The sequence below is a fragment of the Condylura cristata genome, unplaced genomic scaffold (genome assembly GCF_000260355.1).
Source record: "Condylura cristata isolate star-nosed mole 26May11 unplaced genomic scaffold, ConCri1.0 scaffold00028, whole genome shotgun sequence".
Taxonomy (NCBI): Eukaryota; Metazoa; Chordata; class Mammalia; order Eulipotyphla; family Talpidae; genus Condylura; species Condylura cristata.
The window spans coordinates 5,718,554-5,739,004 of NW_004567129.1; positions in this window are offsets into that span (position 1 = coordinate 5,718,554).

Here is a 20,451-nt window from a genome sequence, read left to right on the forward strand (position 1 = left end):
TTACTCAGTTCCAGAAGGCGATTATGGTGCCGCTGGCTTCCAACAGCCCAGCAGACAGGTCTGCATTTTCCTTGGGACACACAGTTTACCTTGATGGCCATAATCTGTATTTTTGCATGCCTGTTTTCCTCATTTGAAGATTAACTTGTTGAAATGTGCATTTTATCCTTTATAACAGTGCTCATGGCAGCAAAAATAAAAACATTAATAATAACCAATGTGTGATGTTTATACTCTATACACTTTCTCATCTATTTCATTAATGTGGGCAGAAAATAATGATTTCTACCTTTGTTTCTTAAGTAAAGAGCCTGAGATCAAAGGCAGTTCTGATGAGTTATCCAAGATCACTGAAGAGGTTATCTGGAAAAGAATGTTTGTCATTGTTCATACCCATTTCTTAAAGGAAAGAAGCACTGGAAGAAGGGTTCTAGTTTCTGCACTCAAAGTCTTGGAGTCTTTATTTTCCATATTTCCCTCTGACCCACAAGGAAGAAAACCACTGGCTTCCATTTAAAAAAAAAATTAACCATAAAGTTTTAGATAAAGGGAGAAGCAATTATTAGGCAACTACAGAAAAAGAAAGGGTCATGGAGGATTTTGAGGCTAGAATAAGGCCCAAGATAGAAGAAAGTGAGACATCATAGGAGAAAAATGATCTGCAATCCTGGGGGAAATAACTCCTCAATTTTGCATTCTCTCCTGATACCTTCTCATTCTATGATAATGTCAGAACACCCCGGGGAAGCAGAGCTTTGCAACACTGTAATCTCCAGCTGGGTGGCATGATAAAAGGCTAAACTCCATCCTTTCAGCACTGCCCAAATGGAGAGAACTATACCAGCGCCTGTGCAGTGCCATGCCCTGAACTCCATCCCTGACATCCTGAGCAAGGGAGCTGAGTGACCATTTTGTGTGCCTTTAAAAGGGTGTGATGTACATGAAGCTCTTTTTCATTGGAGCGGCTATGGAAAGCAGCAGGTTTTCCCCATTCCCAGGGCTGGGAGAAGCTCCCAACCTCAGCAGCAGGCCTCTAACACAACCTGTCTACTCCTGTAGCTGCAACTCCATCTGGCATCATTGATGAGTAAGTAAACCTGCTTCCTCTCCCTCTGCCCTGTTGTTTAGAATAAATTGGGTTTTTTTTTCCTCTTTTGCTGTATCATTTGTGGCTGCAGGTGGCTGGACCCAGAACTATCAAGAGAGATTCTTACCTAGTGACAGTTTTTAGACCCTCTTGTATGGTAACAACTCAAGAAGGAAAACAACCTTCTATGTTAAAATATTGAATGTTGCTTGTGGTTAGAAACTAACAGGATGTTGTCGAAGGCTCTGGATGTTATCAGAAGCCCAGGCGCCAGCAGGACATTATTTGAAGTTACCACCTGTGCGAAGGAGGATCCGAGAGTGACTCATTCTAAAGGACTACATACTTTGGAGATTTCCCAGCCCGCAAATTTCACTATATTCTCTGTTCACAGGCTCAGGGTCCATCCGTCTGGATGAGACCACTGTGTCGGTACACTCCGGGGATCGGATCCTAGCTGGGGCTAGCAATAAAGGCTTGTACTTGTCTTTTGCATCGGTTCTGTGTTTTGGCATTTTTCAGAATCTAACATCTATGCCTGTTCTTTCACTCACAGTTCTCCTGCAATTGAACATCTCTCCTCCAAAGAGATGCCCTTACAGAGATTCCCTGGAGAATCAGAAGATGCTGTTTATCCACTATAGAGGGGATGAAGAGATAAATGGGAAGATTGTCAAAGTGATTAAAAGAGAATAATTTCTGTCCTTTATGACCTCAAGGAAACACTATGGCTGAATATCTAAGGTAAGATGATTTTGAATTAAGCTCTCTGCTGCTGAATGGTCAAATCACAGCACGCACTGGGCTCCTTTCTTTGAAAGATACTGAATTTTGTGTTCATGTTCCCATAGCACATCAACAAGGCATTATCCAGGTGCAAGAAGAGTAGAAAGGTCACAATTATTTAGGAGTTTACAATCTAATCTATTGTTAAGCAAAGCCTAACATTTTAGCAATGTTAGAGTCCAAGAAATGCCAAGACACAGAACCGATGCAAAAGACAATTTATAGCTTACTGGCAGGGTAAGGGAAAGGATAGCAAATTACTAGGAGGAAACTTGTTTAGGAAGGGTGGGTGGAAGAGGAACTTGATTGGGTATCAAGGGTGATTCTTGCTAAACTGGCTAAACAAGCCTTTATTGTTAGCCCGGGCTAGGGTCCAATCCCCAGAGTGTACGGACACAGTGGTCTCGTCCAGACGGGATGGATCCTGAGCCTCTGAACAGAGGATCTTATATAGTGAAATTCGCGGGCTGGGAAATCTCCAAAGTATGTAGTCCATTAGGATGAGTCACTCTCAGATCCTCCTTAGTGCAGGTGGTAACTTCAAGTAATGTCCTGCTGGCGCCTGGGCTTCTGATAACATCCAGAGCCTTTTCTAACCACAAGCAACATTCCAATATTTTAATGGCAAGAATCTTGTTTAGCCAGTTTAGCAAGAATCACCCTTGATACCCAATCAAGTTCCTCTTCCACCCACCCTTCCTAAACAAGTTTCCTCCTAGTAATTTGCTATCCTTTCCCTTACCCTGCCAGTAAGCTATAAATTCCCAGTTATCCACGAATGATTCAAAGTTGAGTTAAATCTCTCTTCCCTATTGCAACAGTCTTGAATAGTTTCCTTGACATTTTTAACAAGTGTCCAGTGCAATTTCCTTTTAACAGTACTCCAAATGTGAACCATATTTCAGCTGCATCTGTACCATTTAGGAGCTTATCAGAAATGAAGAGCTGTAGGACCCACCCCAGACATGGTGAATCAGAATCTCCACTTTAACAAGTTCTCCAAGTTATTTGTATGATCATTGAAGTTCAAGAAGCATTGCTTTTATCAGCATAAACCCTAATTTTATTGAATAATTATGGTCTATGTTTTGCAACCATCCCAGGACAGAAAAATAATTTTAGAGCCTAAAGTATATCTGATATGCCCTTAATGCTGAAGCAAGGGACCAGATATACAAGCAAACCAGTAGCAGGGAGGCAGACAAGCAACAACTGAGCCTCCTAGCCCCCCTTCACCACTTCATGCAATCTCCAAGAATTCCTGCTCTTTTTGGCCCAAGTGTCTGTATTTTGTAAGTGCAAACATCCCCTGCTCTCTGGCTTGTCCACTCAGGTAACCATAGGCACATGGGCCCCATGTTTGTGACCCCAAACACCTTTGCAATCACACAATACTGTTATATGCCTACATGATATTAATGTGTGGTAATAAAACCTGGGAGTTAAAATAAAACCACAGGTGGTGGCCACACAGACTGCCAGTGGGAGGCAAGCAAAAAAGAGCCTAAATTACTCCATGTTCCTTACAGTCTAATTCTAGAAGTTCAGGGCACTCTTATAGGGCCAACTACTCACAACCAACTGAGGAGATTCACTGTCTGTACCCTGCCTCATTTTAACTCATCCTTTCAACCGCTTTACTTGCTCCCACTGGGTTCCATGACTGACTCCAGCATAAGTTCACTCAATCATTCCCCAGTTGCAAAGGTACAGGCATTTAAAACCTGAAGATGGTGAAAGAATGCAGGGTGTGTGGTACTGATGGAGGCCTATGTTAAGGATACAGCTTAAAAAGGCAATGATGTGATACATAAACACATTGAAATATTACTCAGCAATCAAGAAAGATAAACTCATGCCTTTTGTAGCAACATGGATAGAGGTGGAAGGGATCATGCTGAGTGAAATAAGCCAGAAAGAAAAAGAAAAATACCAGACAGTTTCACTCATAGTAGAAGCATAAGGGATCAGGGAAGAAAAAAAAAAAAAAGCAATGGTAATAAAGTAAAAACTAACAACTATAAACCAGAGACATTTTACGGGGGTAGGAAGGGGAATAGGATCAAAATTGGGGTGGGAAGAGTACATGGGACAATGGCAATGTCACATGGGTGAATTGGCAGTGGGAAGTCCATGGGAATTACAACTGAGATGAAAAAATGCACAAAATAAAGAATAATGTAAATAAATATATAATTAAAAAGACAATGAGACCTTTAGCTCTTGCAAAGTTAACTTCCTATTAGTATATTTCCTCAGTCAGTGACCTTCTTTAGGAGGAATAGTATGCCATGAATAAACTCCACCCAGTGATGTTTTACAGACTCCATCCTCCATGCAAAGAGATCTCAAGCACCAAGGGTTACAACTCTCATCATGCTGTGAATCTACCATAATTCTTGACTTCCTGAAAGGAAGGTTTCTATAAACTAAGGATGTACCTAAACAACAATGTTGGTATAAAATTGAACCCATGTGGACTTGTGCTCTCTTGGTTTTGCCTGCTTTCAGCATGCATCTGGTGCCCCAGCTCAGATGGCCTTACTGGTAGAACATATTGACCAATTAATCTCTCTGTATTCTCCCTCTTCTCATTTCCCTTGTAAATAACCTCTTATTAACTTTTCTCTGTGTGCCTGATCTTGTCCTGAGTTCCTAAACACATAGGTGAGGACTGACACCCAGATTATCCCATTTCCTCTTGGGGTTGCCTGTAATACTTTTTCTACTCTGCTCTGTTTTCCTCTTTTACTATAGGGAGCTAAAATAAGAAAGGGGTGGTGGGCTTGTTTTGCCCAGCACGTGACATTAATAATAATGGATCTAATAGAGCTACACATGGGGAAGAAACCAGCCTATCACTTAGTGCCAAGATGCCAAGCAAACCTGGATTAAGGATGTTAGGACATATTTATACAAATTATTCACTGTCCATCTGTTTATATTAAATTCAAATCTAACTGTGTCACCTGTATATTTATCTGGTAACTCTAGACTGATTGTATCTGGAAACTTTTCAGTTCTTCTAAGTGGGATCTACATGTTACAAGAAGGCAGAGTTATTAGAAGAGATCTCTGCTTACTGCCTCCTAACCAAGGGCAGGGCTTTTATTGGCAGTTCACCACTTCTCCCTTTTCTAGAGTAAATGAAGGGAGGCATAAGTCTATATTTGGAAGGGTTTATGGAATACTAAAAAAAAGAGAAGGCTGTTTTAATTTGTGAACAACTATTTCAAAATTCATTCTTTTAAGTCAATCTTGGATATTTCACTTTCTGTTTAGGGGAAATCATGAAATGACTAAAATGTTCTAATGTTTGGCAAAACCTGATACCTTTTTCTGCTATTTATCTTAGGAATCCTTGGAAATTGCGAGATAACGCCTTTTAACTCCACATTCTACCACCTTCCTTTCATCCTCATTTAGTCAAAGAAAATGTCTGTTAACTTCAAGGCAAAATATTGTTTTTTTTCTCTCCCTCAGGGTTCTGTACCTATTCAGCATGCATGTGTATAATTTTGTGTCTACTGTGTTCATTATCGGTGCCCTGAAGACAGGAAGGTGCAGCCAGGAGCCATACTGCACACAAAGAGAAAGTCTCCACAAATGTTTTAGCTACTCTGAGTAATTAGCTAAAAAGAGACCAAGTGGACACTTTAGACTGTGATTGGAACTAAAAATGAAATGGCAGCCATTTGTTCCAGAATCCCCACCAGGGCTTACAGGACAAAACTACTGACAACACTCTTCACAGTGCACTCTCAAAAGATTTTCTTTGGCCTCTGAATGTACTGGTACTCTTGAAATATGTGCAGGTCCTTCCATGTCTGCTGGGTTCCTATGCAACCATTAATAAGAAAAAAACATTCTCATTTACTACCACTCACTTTTTTATTCAAAACTAGAAATGACCCCCAGGAGATAGGGCCTCCAACCTCTCAGGCAAGAGATAACAAAGACCTTTACAAGCTCTATATTTTGAGATTTGAGGAAGTGCTACCATTCATACCAAGCAGCAAGAGTCCAAACCTGTCAGACTACACACAGGTTTACTGGGTAAAGGTGGAGGTACATAGAAAATACCATACTCCCTACTGAGGTCCCAGGTCCAACCAAAATTCCAAACCATAGGGAGGGTCTCTGATGAGCCTGAAAGGTATTTACAAGTCAGCTGATCCAAAACTCATGCTTTACAAATAACACAATCCATCATGCTCAGGTGAGTTTCAGTCTCCTCCTTCTGGGAAAGGGGTAAAGGCTAAGGTGTCCCAAGGAGAAAACAGCTCTACCTGTTAAGATCTACCTACCTCACACTTTCCCCAGTATATTTCTACACATATACTTAAACACACCATCCTAGCATGAAAAATAGAACACTTTTGGCAGAGCACACAGATTTATTTGTCTGTCCTATATCCATCCATCTTGCCATTCTGATGCTGTCAGTCATTTCCCCCTAAACCATTATCCTTTGAGGTGGCAAGGGTCTCAAACCAGACTAGTCAGTATCTAAAAGAGAGCCTATAGCCCTAAGTGAGCTGCTTAGAGCCCTTCCTTGATACTATCATGATAGAGCTATTACAAAAAAAAAAAAAAACAGAGATGGTAGAACTAGGAGGATGGTAGAACTAGGAGGGTGGAAATCTGGAAATGAATTTAAGTAAAATCTTCCAGAGAATCCAAACAAATTTAAAAAAAAATGAGCAGCTATATACAAATCTTGTTACAAGGTGCTCTGAACCCTTTAGTATTTCCTTTGATTTTGGGTTTTTACAGCTTATGACAGAAAGAATCAGGATTAGTATACTCCCCAACTTCCCTTCCAGCTGAGATAGACACTTGAAGAAATGAATCCCCTCTCTATCTTCTCAGGATAAAGAAGAAAAGAAGATGACTGCATGAAACTATAAAATGAATGATATAAGAAAATAAATAGCTTTTAAAAAAACATGAAATGGCAGACTGCTATATAATCACTGTAGACCAATCAAGGAAAATTGTACTGAACAGTAAAATAATAACAATGACAACTAGCATTTTTAAGTACCACTCTCCAGAGTCATGCAAAGTTGCCCCTATTCTTCTGGTCAAAACTGATTCATGAGACATGAGCAAACCTTTCACTACAATGAGTCAAATTTCAAGGAAGAGTGATCGGAAGCACTGAGTGCAAGGTTGCCATACTGGGGTGGTGTAGTGGACCAAATGAAAGCCAATGAGCTGTCTAAGAACTATGATGAGAGAAACAGGAAATGGGAACTTCGCTGCAGACAGGGAAGACAAGAACTTCCCCCTTTCCAGCATACAGGTACAACTACCCCATTTATAACATGCAAATGAGATAGATGATAGTCTCTTATTTTTATAATTAAATTTATTAATGTATACATCTATTTACACTGTTGTTTAAAGACAGTGTTTACTACTCCTCTCCACCCATGCATCAGCATCATCACCACAGTCCCTGCATTCCTCTCACCCCCTTTTCCCTCCCCCCACCAGAATAGACAATATTCTCTTATATCTGCCTAACAACCTCCCTTTTTACTGGAAACATTCTATTTGTTTTCTGATCTGTCATAGCAGTAAAACAAATTACTGCTTTAACAGTTGGCACCTGAGGTTTTATTTGTTATTTTACTTGTTTGTTTGTTTTTTTTTTTTAAATAAATCACCTTCATTAAGAAAGATATCTTAAGAGTGTACTTTGGGGTAAAGAAGGTAGATTCCAAAACTGTGTTACATGGAGTGCAAGAAATAAAGTGAGAGGTAAACTTTTGCAGAAGAAACGATCCAAAATATTAGAGGTAGGCAGAGAAGAAAAAGAGGGCACTAGGCATTGTGGCAGGAAGCTGGAGCCTACATATTAAGGGTTTCCATGGTAGAATGGCCAAGGAAGGTCTGAAAACAGGCTGGCAAGTCTATACTTTAAAATGTCTTGTACTTTAGACTTGTAAACATCTTCCATATCTTCAATTTTTAATAAAGTCTAACAATACACGTGGATGGACAAAGAAGGAAACAGGCTAGTATCAAAGCATATGAGCAAAGCGGAGAGTGGTGAGAGATGAAAGCGTATGAGCTCATCAGTAATAGAAACCTATATCTATAAATAAGATTACCCCACCCATATCCCCCTATTGACTGAAATTTTAGGAAAAATTTTTAAATGGGATGTGGAATGTAATTGTATTTAGACAATCTAAAACCCCAGTTTCTGAATCCCTCTGCCTATATCTCTATTACTTGACTCAAATGCTATACTTCACATATACATGTCCATGGACTCACAAACTTGAACTCTTTGAGGATACGGTAACATCTTACCCTGGTACCTGGTACAATATCTGACATCCTTTTTTTCTTTTTAATTTATAATAAAACTCATTTTTTAGAATAGTTTCAGATTGTTTTAAAAAATGTAAAGGAAGTATAGATCCCATCAATCTCACTAATAATAGTTTCCCCTATTAATATCTTCCATTAGTATGGTACCATTATCACAATTAATGCATCACTATTCATACATTATTATTAACTGAAATCACAGTTTAATCAGATTACCTTAGTTTTTAAGCTAATGTCCTTTTACTACTCTAGGATCCCATTTGGGAGAGTACATTACAATTAACCATTATATATCTCTTTAGGCTCTTCTTTACTATTACAGTTTCTCATAGTAAATAAATTCTCATGTGAGAATTCAAATGTGAAAAATACTCAGAATTTCCTCACTCTTTGATGACTTTGTGAGTTTTAGGGAATTCTGGTTGGGTATCTCAAAATGGGTTAAAGATGTGAATATAAGACCCAAAATTATAAAATATATTGAAGAGAAAAAATAGACATAACATTCACATCACTGATTTCAGAGATGTCTATGGAGATATATCTCCAACAGCAAGAGAAGCAAAAGCAAATATAAACATATGGGACAGCATCAAACTAAAATGTTTCTGCACATCAAAAGAAACTATCAGGCCCTCCCTGGTGGCACAGCGGGTTAAAGCACTGCACTAAGAAGCTGAAACCACTTCCACATGAGTTCGATTCCCGCCTGCCCCGAAGGTGACCACATGGTGTGGCAGACCTCTCCTGACCCGCCCACTGCTCCCCTCAGCAGTGTACTTCATCAATCTGCCTGTTCTGCTCCCCACTCTGTCTCTGGTGAAGTCTTTCACCGCCCCTGAGTCTCAGCCTGTACCCCAGTTCTGTATGCACAAATAAATAAATCTTAAAAAAAAAAAAAAACTATCAGTAAAATATCCTAAGGAGAAAATTAGCACGTAGTACATGTGGCAAAGAGAGGCTATTCAAAGTAGTAAAAGAACTCATGAAGCTCAATAAAATGAAAACAATTAACCCAATCTGAAAATGGGAAGAACAAAATAGACCCTTCTTCAAGGAAGACATACAGATGGCCAAAAGGCATATGAAAAAAATGCTCATCATCACCTATCAGGGAAATGCAAATTAAAATAATACCCCCCAAAAATGGCCAAATTCAAAAACCTTGAGTGTTGGCAAGGATGTGGAAAAGGAAGCTTTATACTCAATTGGTGTGAATATAGAGGGGATCCAGTTCCTGTAGGAAACAGTATGGAGATTTCTCAAAATAGCAAAAAAAAAAAAAAAAAAAAAAAAACCATCTGCCCAGAAATTCCATTCCTTGGTGTCTACCTGAAGTATGCAAAAACACTCATTTAAAAGGATATATACACTCCTATGTTCTTTGCAGCATTATTTACAATAGTCAAGCTATAGAAACAACCTACATACCCAAGTATTGAGAAATGAATAAAAAAAACGGGTATGCATATACAAACACACACACAAAATAGAATACTGCTGAACTATAGAAAGATGAACTCTTGCCACTTGTGACAACACAGGTGGAACTGTAGTGGATAATGCTAAGCAAAATAAGTCAAAACAATAAAGACAAAGAGTGGAAGGTTTCACTTAATATGTGGAATATATAGAGCAAAGAAACCAAAAGGCCCTCCCTGGTGGCGCAGCGGGTTAATGCACTGCAAAAGAAGTGTAAGCCGCTTCTGCATGAGTTTGATTCCCGCCTGCCCCGGAGGTGACCACATGGTGTGGCAGACCTCTCCTGACCTGCCTGCTGCTCCCCTCAGCAGTGTACTTCATCGATCTGTCTGTTCTGCTCCCCGCTCTGTCTCTGGTGAATCCTCTCACCCTCCGCATCTCTGGCCTGTATCCCCAATTCTGTATGAATAAATAAACAAATCTTAAAAAAAAATGCTACAAAAAGGGTTAGGGCACAGCCCTGCAAGCTAGTCACAGCTGTTCAGTGTGAGTTAGATCCCCAAGCCCCAAAAGCGACCACTTGGGGCAGCAGACCTCTCCTGTCTCACCCACTGCTCCCCTCAGCAGTGTACTTCCTCAATCTGCCTTTTCTGTTCCCCACTCTGTCTCTGGTGAATCCTCTCACTGACCCTCCCCTCAGGCCTGTACCTTATTTCTGGTATGCATAAATAAATCTTTAAAAAAAGAAATATCAATAATCCCTTAATTATTAACCATTCACTCATTGTTTCAGATTTTCCCATTTGTCTTATTTTTTATATATTGTTTGAATCAGGACTCAGATAAAATTTATACATTACGGGGGAAATATGAATTAGGGTCTTGTTGGTCTTGCACTGTACCCTTGCCAAAAGCTGATACTATGAGAATTATTTTTTTATTTTGGCCATCTTACTATGTGTGTAGTGGTAGCTCATTGTTGTTTCAAATTGTAATTCTCCAAAGATGACATTTAGTAGCTTCTCCTATGCTTACTTTCTATCTTTATTTTTCTCATAACGCTGGTAATTTAATTTTCATCGCCCCATCCTCAATAACCCCTTGGACCTTCCCTCCCCTCCCCTTCCCTTTTAGCCTCAGAAACTCCATTTACTAATGTACACTCATCTTTATAAGTATTTTAACTTTCAAATTATCTGCTATGTGAAAATTCAATGATTGCCTATATCATTCTGACTTGCCTTACTACAAATAATTCCTTCTAACTCCTTCTATTGCATTGCAAATGTCAGCATTTCATCTTTCTTTATGGCCAAATAATATTCCATAGTGCAGATATACCACTCTTCTTGATCCAATCCACTGTCAGTGAGCACTTAGGTTGTTTCAAAGTCCCAGCCATTCAAGATAATGTGCAACACACATTGCAGAACATATGTTGTTTTTTTTTCTGATTGATAGTTTCACATCCTTTGGATAGATTCTCAAGAGAGTGACTACTGGATATAGTATCTCCATTTTTTTGTTGTTATTTCCATCTTTTTTTAAAGTAAATTCAGATTGTTTTCCACATGGCTACACCACTATATATCCCTACCAACAGTGTATTAAGGTCCATCTTTTTCTGCAAACTATCCAGACGTTTAGTTAAGGGTCTTTTTAATGTGTGGCATTTTCACAGGTGTGAGATGATATCTCACTGTGGTCTCAATCTGAATCTTTCTTATTGGAAACATGATGAACATTTTTCCAAGTTATCTATCAGCTTTTGAAAACCCCAATGGGGAATTACATGTTCAGATTGGCTGCCCATTTATTAATTGGGTTGCTGGTTTTGTTTCTGTTTGTTTGTTTATTTGTTTGTTTTGGTATTTTGGAATCCTGAAAGATTTTTATATACCTCAGATATTTTTATATCTTGATTATTTTATAGGTCCTGTCAGTTATGTAACATGTAAATATTTTCTTCCATTTATGAAGTGTCTCTTCATCTATTTATATTTTACTTCACTATATAAACACTATTTAGTTAGAGGTAATTCCAACTGTTTATTTTTGCTTTTACTTTATAAAAGTTGAATCTCCAAAGACATCTTTACCATCAATGTCATGGAACATATTGCCGATGTTTTATTCTATGTATTTTATTGTTCCAGGTCTTCAGTCTAGATCTTTAATGCATTTAGTATTTGTCTTTGTGGATGGAGTTAGATTTATTCAATTTCATTCTTATATAAGTAGCCATCCAGTTTTCCCAGCACCATTTATTAGATTCTCCCTTCCCCGTTTTATAGTAGTAGCTGTTTTACCATAAATTAAGAATTGATATGTATGTGGACTTATGTCTAGGCTTCAGTTTTGTTCCATTGACCCGTGTGTCTATTTTCATGCCTATACCACATGATTTTTAGTGTAGCTACTTATTTATAACATAGTTTAAAGTCAGGTGACATGATGCTTCCATTTCCTTTTTACTCAGGATTGCTTTTGTTATTCAAAGCCTTTTATGGTTTCATATAAGTCTCAATTATTTTTTGTTCAATTTCTTTAAAGAATATAAGTGGCATTTTAAAAATATTGGTTGCATTAAATTTATCTATGACTTTTATTAGACAGTAATTTTGATTATATTAATTCTCCCCATCCATGAGTTACATTGCCCTAGTATGACTACACAAGGAGTTCAATTAAAGTTTCTCTTACGTTTTGCTATTTCCATGGGACCAGTGTTTCTAGTTTATACTGTCATTCTCTATTTGACCTTCAGTCATTATTAACTTTATCCTATTACAATTTAGTTGTGACTATATGGAGGCATGCCTGGCGTCATCACTCTGCCTCCAACTTACCTTCTTTAGTGAGGTAAAATGTTCAGCTCTTTTACCCATCTTTTAATTTGGTTGCTTACTTTCTTATTGTTGAGTTTTTAAAAATTAGCTATGTATTTTAGACACAACTCTTTATCAAATGGGCATTTTTAAATATTTTCTCTCTTAATGTGACTTGCCTTTTAATTTTCTTAACAGTCTTTGCTTGCATACTTTGCTAATTTTCAACAAATTTATCATCTCTGATATAATATTTTTTCCTTTCAGGAAAAATCCCTTTGCTATTGTATCTAAAAATCACTGCTAAATCAAAGGTCACCTAGGTATTCTCCTATGTTATCTACTAGAAGCTTGATGGTTTTATTGTTTACGTTCAGGTGTATGCTTGTTTTTTTTTTTGTTTTCATTTTATACATGAATGTCCAATATGCAATGGATGTTCCAGCACCATTTATTGAAAGATTATTGTTTTCCATTAAGTTGTCTTTGCTCCTTTGTCAATGATTAGTTAACTTTACTTATATAGGACTATTTCTGGGCTCTCTATTTTGTACCATTAATCTATTAGTCTTTTTTTGCCTTCCATTACACACTATCTTGATGACTATAGCTTTATAATATGTCTTGAATTTGAACTGTGAAGGTCCAACTTTGTTCATTTCTTTCAATATTATATTGGCTATTCTGGGTATTTTGCTTTTTCATGTAAACTTTAGAACATGTTTTGCAATATACATAAAATAACTTGCTGATATTTTGGTTAAGGACACATTCTTCCTGGGGCAACATATACTCAGTGCCATAGAATGTGGTAAATACCCCACTCATTACACAATGGTGAGGTAGCCACTGTTACCCAATAAGTAATACTTGATTTTCAAACAGAATTTCCCTTGAAATCAGGCAAAGTTTTATCTAGCTTACATTACTGTTCAATTGCTTCTTCCTTCCAATAAGTTCTGCTTTCTAATAAACATCCTGCACATCCAACTCTAAGTGGTGCCTACTTCCAAGAACTCAGCCCATGACTCCCCCATTACGCAAATTCAGTTTCTAAGCCACTTCATGAAAGATAGGCTGGATGTGTTTTTCCTGCACAGGGTCATTCAATAAATAAACAAATAAAACTTGGGAATACAGAGAAAGCAAAAGAAAGAATTTATCTTGTCATTTGATAATCACTTGAGAGTGCTAAATTTTAATGCATGGCTGTAGAATCTGTAGGTGTTTATCACTCAAGGGTCTTTGTCCACATGGCTAGGTAGTGGAGCTACATTCATAGAGATGTGTGAACTCTGAAATGGCCTGGCTACTATTCCTAGACAAAGAAGAAATCCAAGTGGGTATATGTTACAGTGAAAAAGTCACTTACAAAAGCAGCACCACCATAGACGCCAAAAAGCTAATTAGAGGGGCTAAAGGCTGAAAATCAACTTGGAATCAGCCAGAGCACTGCCCCTATGACTCTAGTTCAGGAGCACATAAAACAAAGCTATAGCACCTAGAACAGCATCTTGCACATAAGAGTAGTTGTTCAATAAATATTTGTTGAATGAATTAATGCTATAGTAGTTAAGAGTATTGATCCCTGGTATATGAATAAGAGCTACCTGCAAAATAGTACTATGGACTATGTTCATTTCCATGTATTCACCTTCTGAGAAATCCACATATTAATATTTTATAGATTTAACTCCATAAATAAGTGCTTTAGTACTGCTGGCAAGATACAACCCTATCTTTAAAGGTAAAGCAATGTTTGTGTAATTGTATCAATATTTTATAACATTTTTCCTCTTAGCCTATAAAAATGGGTGGAAAAAAGAAAAATGGAAGTGTCAATACTGTGTTAAAATGCAGAGGTCTCATTAACGCAATACAATTGAAACTAAGATAGAAATCATTAGGCTTATGGAAAGTGATAAGTCATTAGCCTCAATCAGATGCTCATTGACTTCAAGCTGGTCAACCTTGTGCTGCATTCTGAAGGGGAAAAAAAAACAAAATGAAAGAACATGTACAAAATGCATGAATCATCAAGGACAACACCTAAAAGGCAAGATGTAATTAGGATGCTACAGCTGTTCAGCTCTCTGGTAGCACAATCCACCTGTATACGTTTTATATGTTTGATTTTTTTCACAATTTTTCAAGAGGACATTATATACAAAATCAGGGAAATTCCTAATTCAATACATACTTTTATAAGATAGTTGTATACTTCGCATCAGACAATAAAACCTGCTATTGCAATACTGATCTATTGAGATATACCTTTCCATTTCTGTAGGTAAAAGTATACTGGTAATTTTGTTAGTTTAATATCAAAAGACACTGGAAGGTATAGAGATAGGAATAGGAAAAGGTAGGATATGGGTATACATATGAAAATGGATCAAGGGTAAGGCCCAATTCCAGCCCTCTCTCTGATGTTGACCATTCTTTTCTTCAGGCCGTCCTATTTACTCTGGTTCTCATTTACCACAAGGGCACCACCTTTCTACTGAAGTCTAAAGCCAACTACCATTTTATTTATTTATTCATTTATTTTATATAGCACTTTGCTTCCCAACTAACTTAACTGGAGAAATTTGAGACAAGAAAGAAAAACTTAGTCTGATCATTTCTCGGTTGAAACAATGTTTGAGGACACAGAATACAACAGCCTCATCATTTCTTAATAAAATAAAATAGTAAAAATACAGCCATTTCAATATTTTCTTAAGTAAATTCTGAAAACTATCATTGCCATTTTGCTCTGATATTTCACTGATGAAAGGATTTTGAAGAATGCATAGTAGGCATTTTTGCATTTGAAAATTTAACATTCATGGTTTTGACAATTTGTGAAAGATTCTGGAGAACTAGGACATGTAATAATTCATAATTTTCCTAAGGCGCTCATTTGAATCAACCCCACTGTCAGCTTGTGTGTGGGAAATTAGTCATTTAGGTGGTGAATGAGCCAGTACCTGCATTTTGATGTTAGTTTGTTGTTCAGTGATATTTTCCATGAGTCTGGGAAGTTCTTGGAAGTCTTGGAAAATGCCAAGTCTGTTGTATAGCTCAATGCTATTAGGTTTAGAATTTTAAGATGCAAAAATATACATTATCTCTAATAATGCAACTAAATCTCACTGGGGTAACCTCACTGTATTATGGGAGTCAGTGACAGGTGCACAAAGTAGTCAAAACCTGGTAACTTACTTTTCCTTTCATTCTGGCATTGGACATAATAACAGACCTAACAATCTAGCATTAACTTCTTTGCAGCATTCAAACATCGATGTATTGCTAAAAATATTCTGTTCCCCAGTGTTAAGTACTGGTATCCTCTCTGTGTTAGACATTGTTCACTACCTGCACTCTACATCCTCACTTTTTCTTGCTAGCATCCCCTTATCTATTGTCCATACAGCACTGGATTCAGTGCCACTTTGTTCTTTATTTTATTACTGTTTATTGTCATGGATAGCCCGCTGAATCCAGTTCAGGCTAAAAAAAGATGTAAGAAGAATCCATTTAGAGACCTTCTGTATTTTTTCTTTTTACTTTTCATTAAATGGAACAGAAATCACAAAAACTATGTCTGTGCCCTCTTCTTGCCTTGAAATATAACCACAAGGTCTAAAGCTATGGGACCCTTTTTGCAACCATGAGTCCAGTGACAATGTGCCATAATATACTGAACCAATACTACCACTTATTTGAATAAGAAAAGCAAAACCCTCTTCTAACCCTTAATAGTCAAGATGTCTATTTCTTGTGACTAATGAAACAGAAACACATGACTCAAAAAACAAATTTTGTATACATGAGTCCTAAAGAGTCCCCATTCCCACTTTCTGCAATTATAGGCATCTAAGAGGCCATGAGTGGTAAACAGTCTCTCAGACCTATTTATTTCGCCCTTCTACTTGGGTCATAGCACTTCCACAGGACTACTCTCTTTGATTTTTGCCACATTTCTCTCTCCGGACATTACAGTCCAGTAGAAAGGCTTTCATCCATGGCGTGTCACAAAACCTCTTCTGTCTCTTTGATGTCGTATCTCAGTCATAAGGCAAAGGTTTTCAGAAACACACTAAAAGACTATATCAAGAATTTGGGGCAAGCTGAAGATTCAGAAGAGGGAACACAATGAGTAAGTATAAAGAAACAGGACCTCTCTGTAGTTCCTGTGGCAAGTCTATATGTACAAGGGAAAATTCAGTTAAGCAAACTCTTTTCTAGGGGTTGTACCAACTAGGTAGCCATAAATATGACACTTCTATCCAAAGGGCAATAAAATTCAACTCAAACTAACATTTTGAAAGTGCCTATAGCAAGCCAGATCCTATGAGAAGAACCAGGGAAATTTAATGGGGGGATGTTAGGTCCATATTCTGTGGCGAGGCATGTGGTCCTTTTACCAAAAAGCTGGGAATTTGCCAGTTTCACTTTTATCCAGCAGGGATAAAATAACTTCATCTTTCCTGGAAGATATCTCACCATTTGTATTACTAAGCCAGATGCTGTTTAGTGTGTTGGGTAAGACCAAAGAAGTGAAGATAGGTAGGCTCCTTAATTACCATTCATTCTCAGGCTATGCTAACCAATCTGCAGGCAAGGTCCCAGTATGGTGTCAACTTATTACAAATAACAATGGAAACTGCCAGTTATCTTGCTGAAAAGCATACTAGTAAAAAAAAGAACAACATAATTGGGGAGGAGGGGAGGGCTTAGGAAAGGAGGTAAAATTTTAGTGAGCTGTTTTCACCAGCAATAGAAAAAAAAATCTGGGGATAATGTATTTACTTTTCATTAACTCTGTAACATAGAAATTCCGGCCCTCCCTGGTGGTGCAGCAGGTTAAAACACAGCACTGGGAAGCTAAAGCCACTTCCACATGAGTTCGATTCCCGCCTGCCCCGGAGGTGACCACATGGCATGGCAGAGCTCTCCTGACCCGCCCGCTGCTCCCCTCAGCAGTGTACTTCGTCGATCTGCCTGTTCTGCTCCCCATTCTGTCTCTGGCGAAGCCTCTCGCTGCCCCTGAGCCTCTGGCCTGTACCCCAGTTCTGTATGCACAAATAAATAAATCTTTTTTTAAAAAAAAAGGAATTCCAAATAATTTGAAAATATCAAATTCCTTAACTTCTAGGAGACACAGAGTCTGAAAACTCTCAGGTTTCAAAAAATAGAGAAATTCTTGGAACCCTACTTTTGCTTTTTTATGAATATTTGAACCTGATCTTAAACAGAAAACACTGGTCTAATTTTTCTTGGGTGTTAAAAATACACCTATGTTTAAATATAGGTAGCAGCACTATAAAAATACCCCAGTGCTTAAGCCTCAAGGCAAAGATGCTATGAATTTGATCTATGATGATGTCCTCTAACATTCTTAAAAGTTCATTAAGTGAAACAAAATGTACTTTCTAGTATCCCTTCTAATCTATAAATCTAAGACCCCAACACCTTGCCAACTCCTGCCCATATTTTAAGATATAACTTAATGCCAAAACCCCACTGAAGCCTTCTCCACTACCCAGCAGTGCCAGCATCCCTTTTCTTCCAGTTCCAGTCACCCTCTGCCTACTAGTACAAGGACCTTCCATGGAAGGATTCTAATTGTTGTTCACCTGTCTGTCTTCCATTTCTTGTTAGGACAGTGTCTTGGGAGACTAAATTTTTCATCTTTGTACCCCAGGGCTTGTATACACCCTGGTATACAGAATATCCTTAGTAAATATTTTCTGGGTGGGAAAAGTAGAACATCTTGGTGGGAGCTTAAGAACTTAGAGCAAAAGAATGCTACAACAGAGCAAGCATGAGGTTCTCTGGTTACTGGAAACCAGGAGAGGGCAGCAGAGAGCTGAGGAGCAACAAGTAAATCCCAAGAAGCATTTTCTGAGACTGCCAAGCAGAAAGGCCAGTCAGCAGGGTGGGAAGAGAGCACTGATTACACCAAAAGTCGGAAGCACTTCGTAGCCAGATGGGATACACAGAACATCAGACCTGGTAGGAATGCACATTGGATCCAAAACCATTTGGGTGGATTGTTTTGGGAACAGGGCTTTGTCTGCAGGTCGGAGCACTGGCAGTAACAGAGACTATCCCCCAACCGATCTCAAGATCTTGGTTTGCAGGAGATAGAGAGCAAACATAGACATCTACACAGTTTGGATCACAATTGGGAGCCAAGACTTTGGAGAGAGGTAGGAGTACATGGGCCAAAGGCCATGGAGATAGGAGTTCAGTAGAGAATGGACCCAGAAAGCACCAGATATGCACGATGTCAATATGGACAGTTGGCTTAAGAAGGGAGGAATAAAAGGGGCTCCACAGTTTTGACATGGGCAGTGGCTTCACCGAGTCTCATGGGCTGTTCTGTGACCATCCTAGCCCAGGCAGGTTCATCATCAGTTTAAGCAGCTTAAAAGAGAACCTTGGTGCCCTTGGCATCATCCTCACAGGTGTTTTAATAGTATGCGGGAGAAATAAATCAGCAGGGAGACAGCAACTAGGTCCTCCTGACAATCTTTATACATTCTTTTCTCTGATAGCTGTTCTCCACCACTCTCCATTGCACTCTGTCACACAGTCCTCTGCACAACTCACACTCTGTGGCACTGCCTTTAAATGCTCAGTCTCTCAGTTCAAGTGCACCCACTTATACATGCCCACACTATATTCCAGGTGTCCACCATCAGGCATGCGTACCTCCAGCCCATGCTCCCAAGTACCTACCACATTCAAGACCACAGGTGAGAACCACAGAGGCCAATGGCACAAAAGTCTCAGTAATCTTCCTTTACCCTACAAGGGCTCAGCTGCTCCCAGATCAACTGTTCAGTCCACTGATTCATTACTAAAGGCCTGTAATGATACCAAGGGTTCCAAAATTATCTTTTCACCTGCAAGAATCGACAATGAACCTACCTGTCCTGGGATGGCTGCACCACAGAAAGAAATCTTAAACAGAGGGAAGCTAAATCACAACAAAACTCCAACCCGAACTCATCTGTTTTCCACGCTATCTTCTAACCATTTCTTACCCCCATGCCTACCCCCGTAGGAATGTGGCTTAGATACTAAAATTTAATCTTTGGGGAATATTTTGATGGTTACCAAGGAAAACAGCATGAATTTAGCTGGTGGCTGTCATAGACACACTTACACATTCATGTACACATGTTAATATATGTGAGTACAAGCACACACACACACGTGCACCAATTCCAGATAAATGGAAGCTAAAACCATCTCATCTCATCTACCAAAGTACAAAGAGCAATTCTGAGATTTGGATTATAGCTTCTGCCGCCTCACTGAAACCATACCCTATTCCTGGATGAGCCGTCAAACAGTATAATAACACTGCTTAAAATTCACAATTGGGCATATGTTTCAATTTAATTTGAGAACTACAAAGGCCCGTTCTGGCCAGTGATAATGCTGCTTATCTACAGTTTCTTCCTCAGTTGTCAATGTTTTTGAAATGCAGTGCTACAGGCAAAGTGCAATGACTAGGATGTCAGCCTACCATTGAGCATACACTGCCAGCTGCCAGCCTATGTCTGGAAACTGAAAGCCCCTCAGCTCCACCCCAAGGTTGGGCAGCCAGTCAGGAGGCCAGTGAGTGATACAAGAAATACTGGAGAGAAATACTGGGCTCTCTAAAGGTAGCCTGACCTATTTCGAAACACAAACCAGTACTGAAATACCCTTTTCGTGGAGGAACATCTTTAGGCACTCTCATTCCTTCCAAATATGCATTTTTCATTTTTAACAGTAAAACAGTAACAAGAAAGAAAAATTTTGTTAGTTCTTTTGTCATTTCAATTTGTACTACATAAATAATGTGGGGGTATATTAATATCGTAAAAGATACAAACATCCAAAATTACATAATCTAAAATATGAATAACCCTTTCTTTGCTTCCATCTCAGTACCCCTCATATTCCTCTTGCATGTATTTACTTATATATATGAAC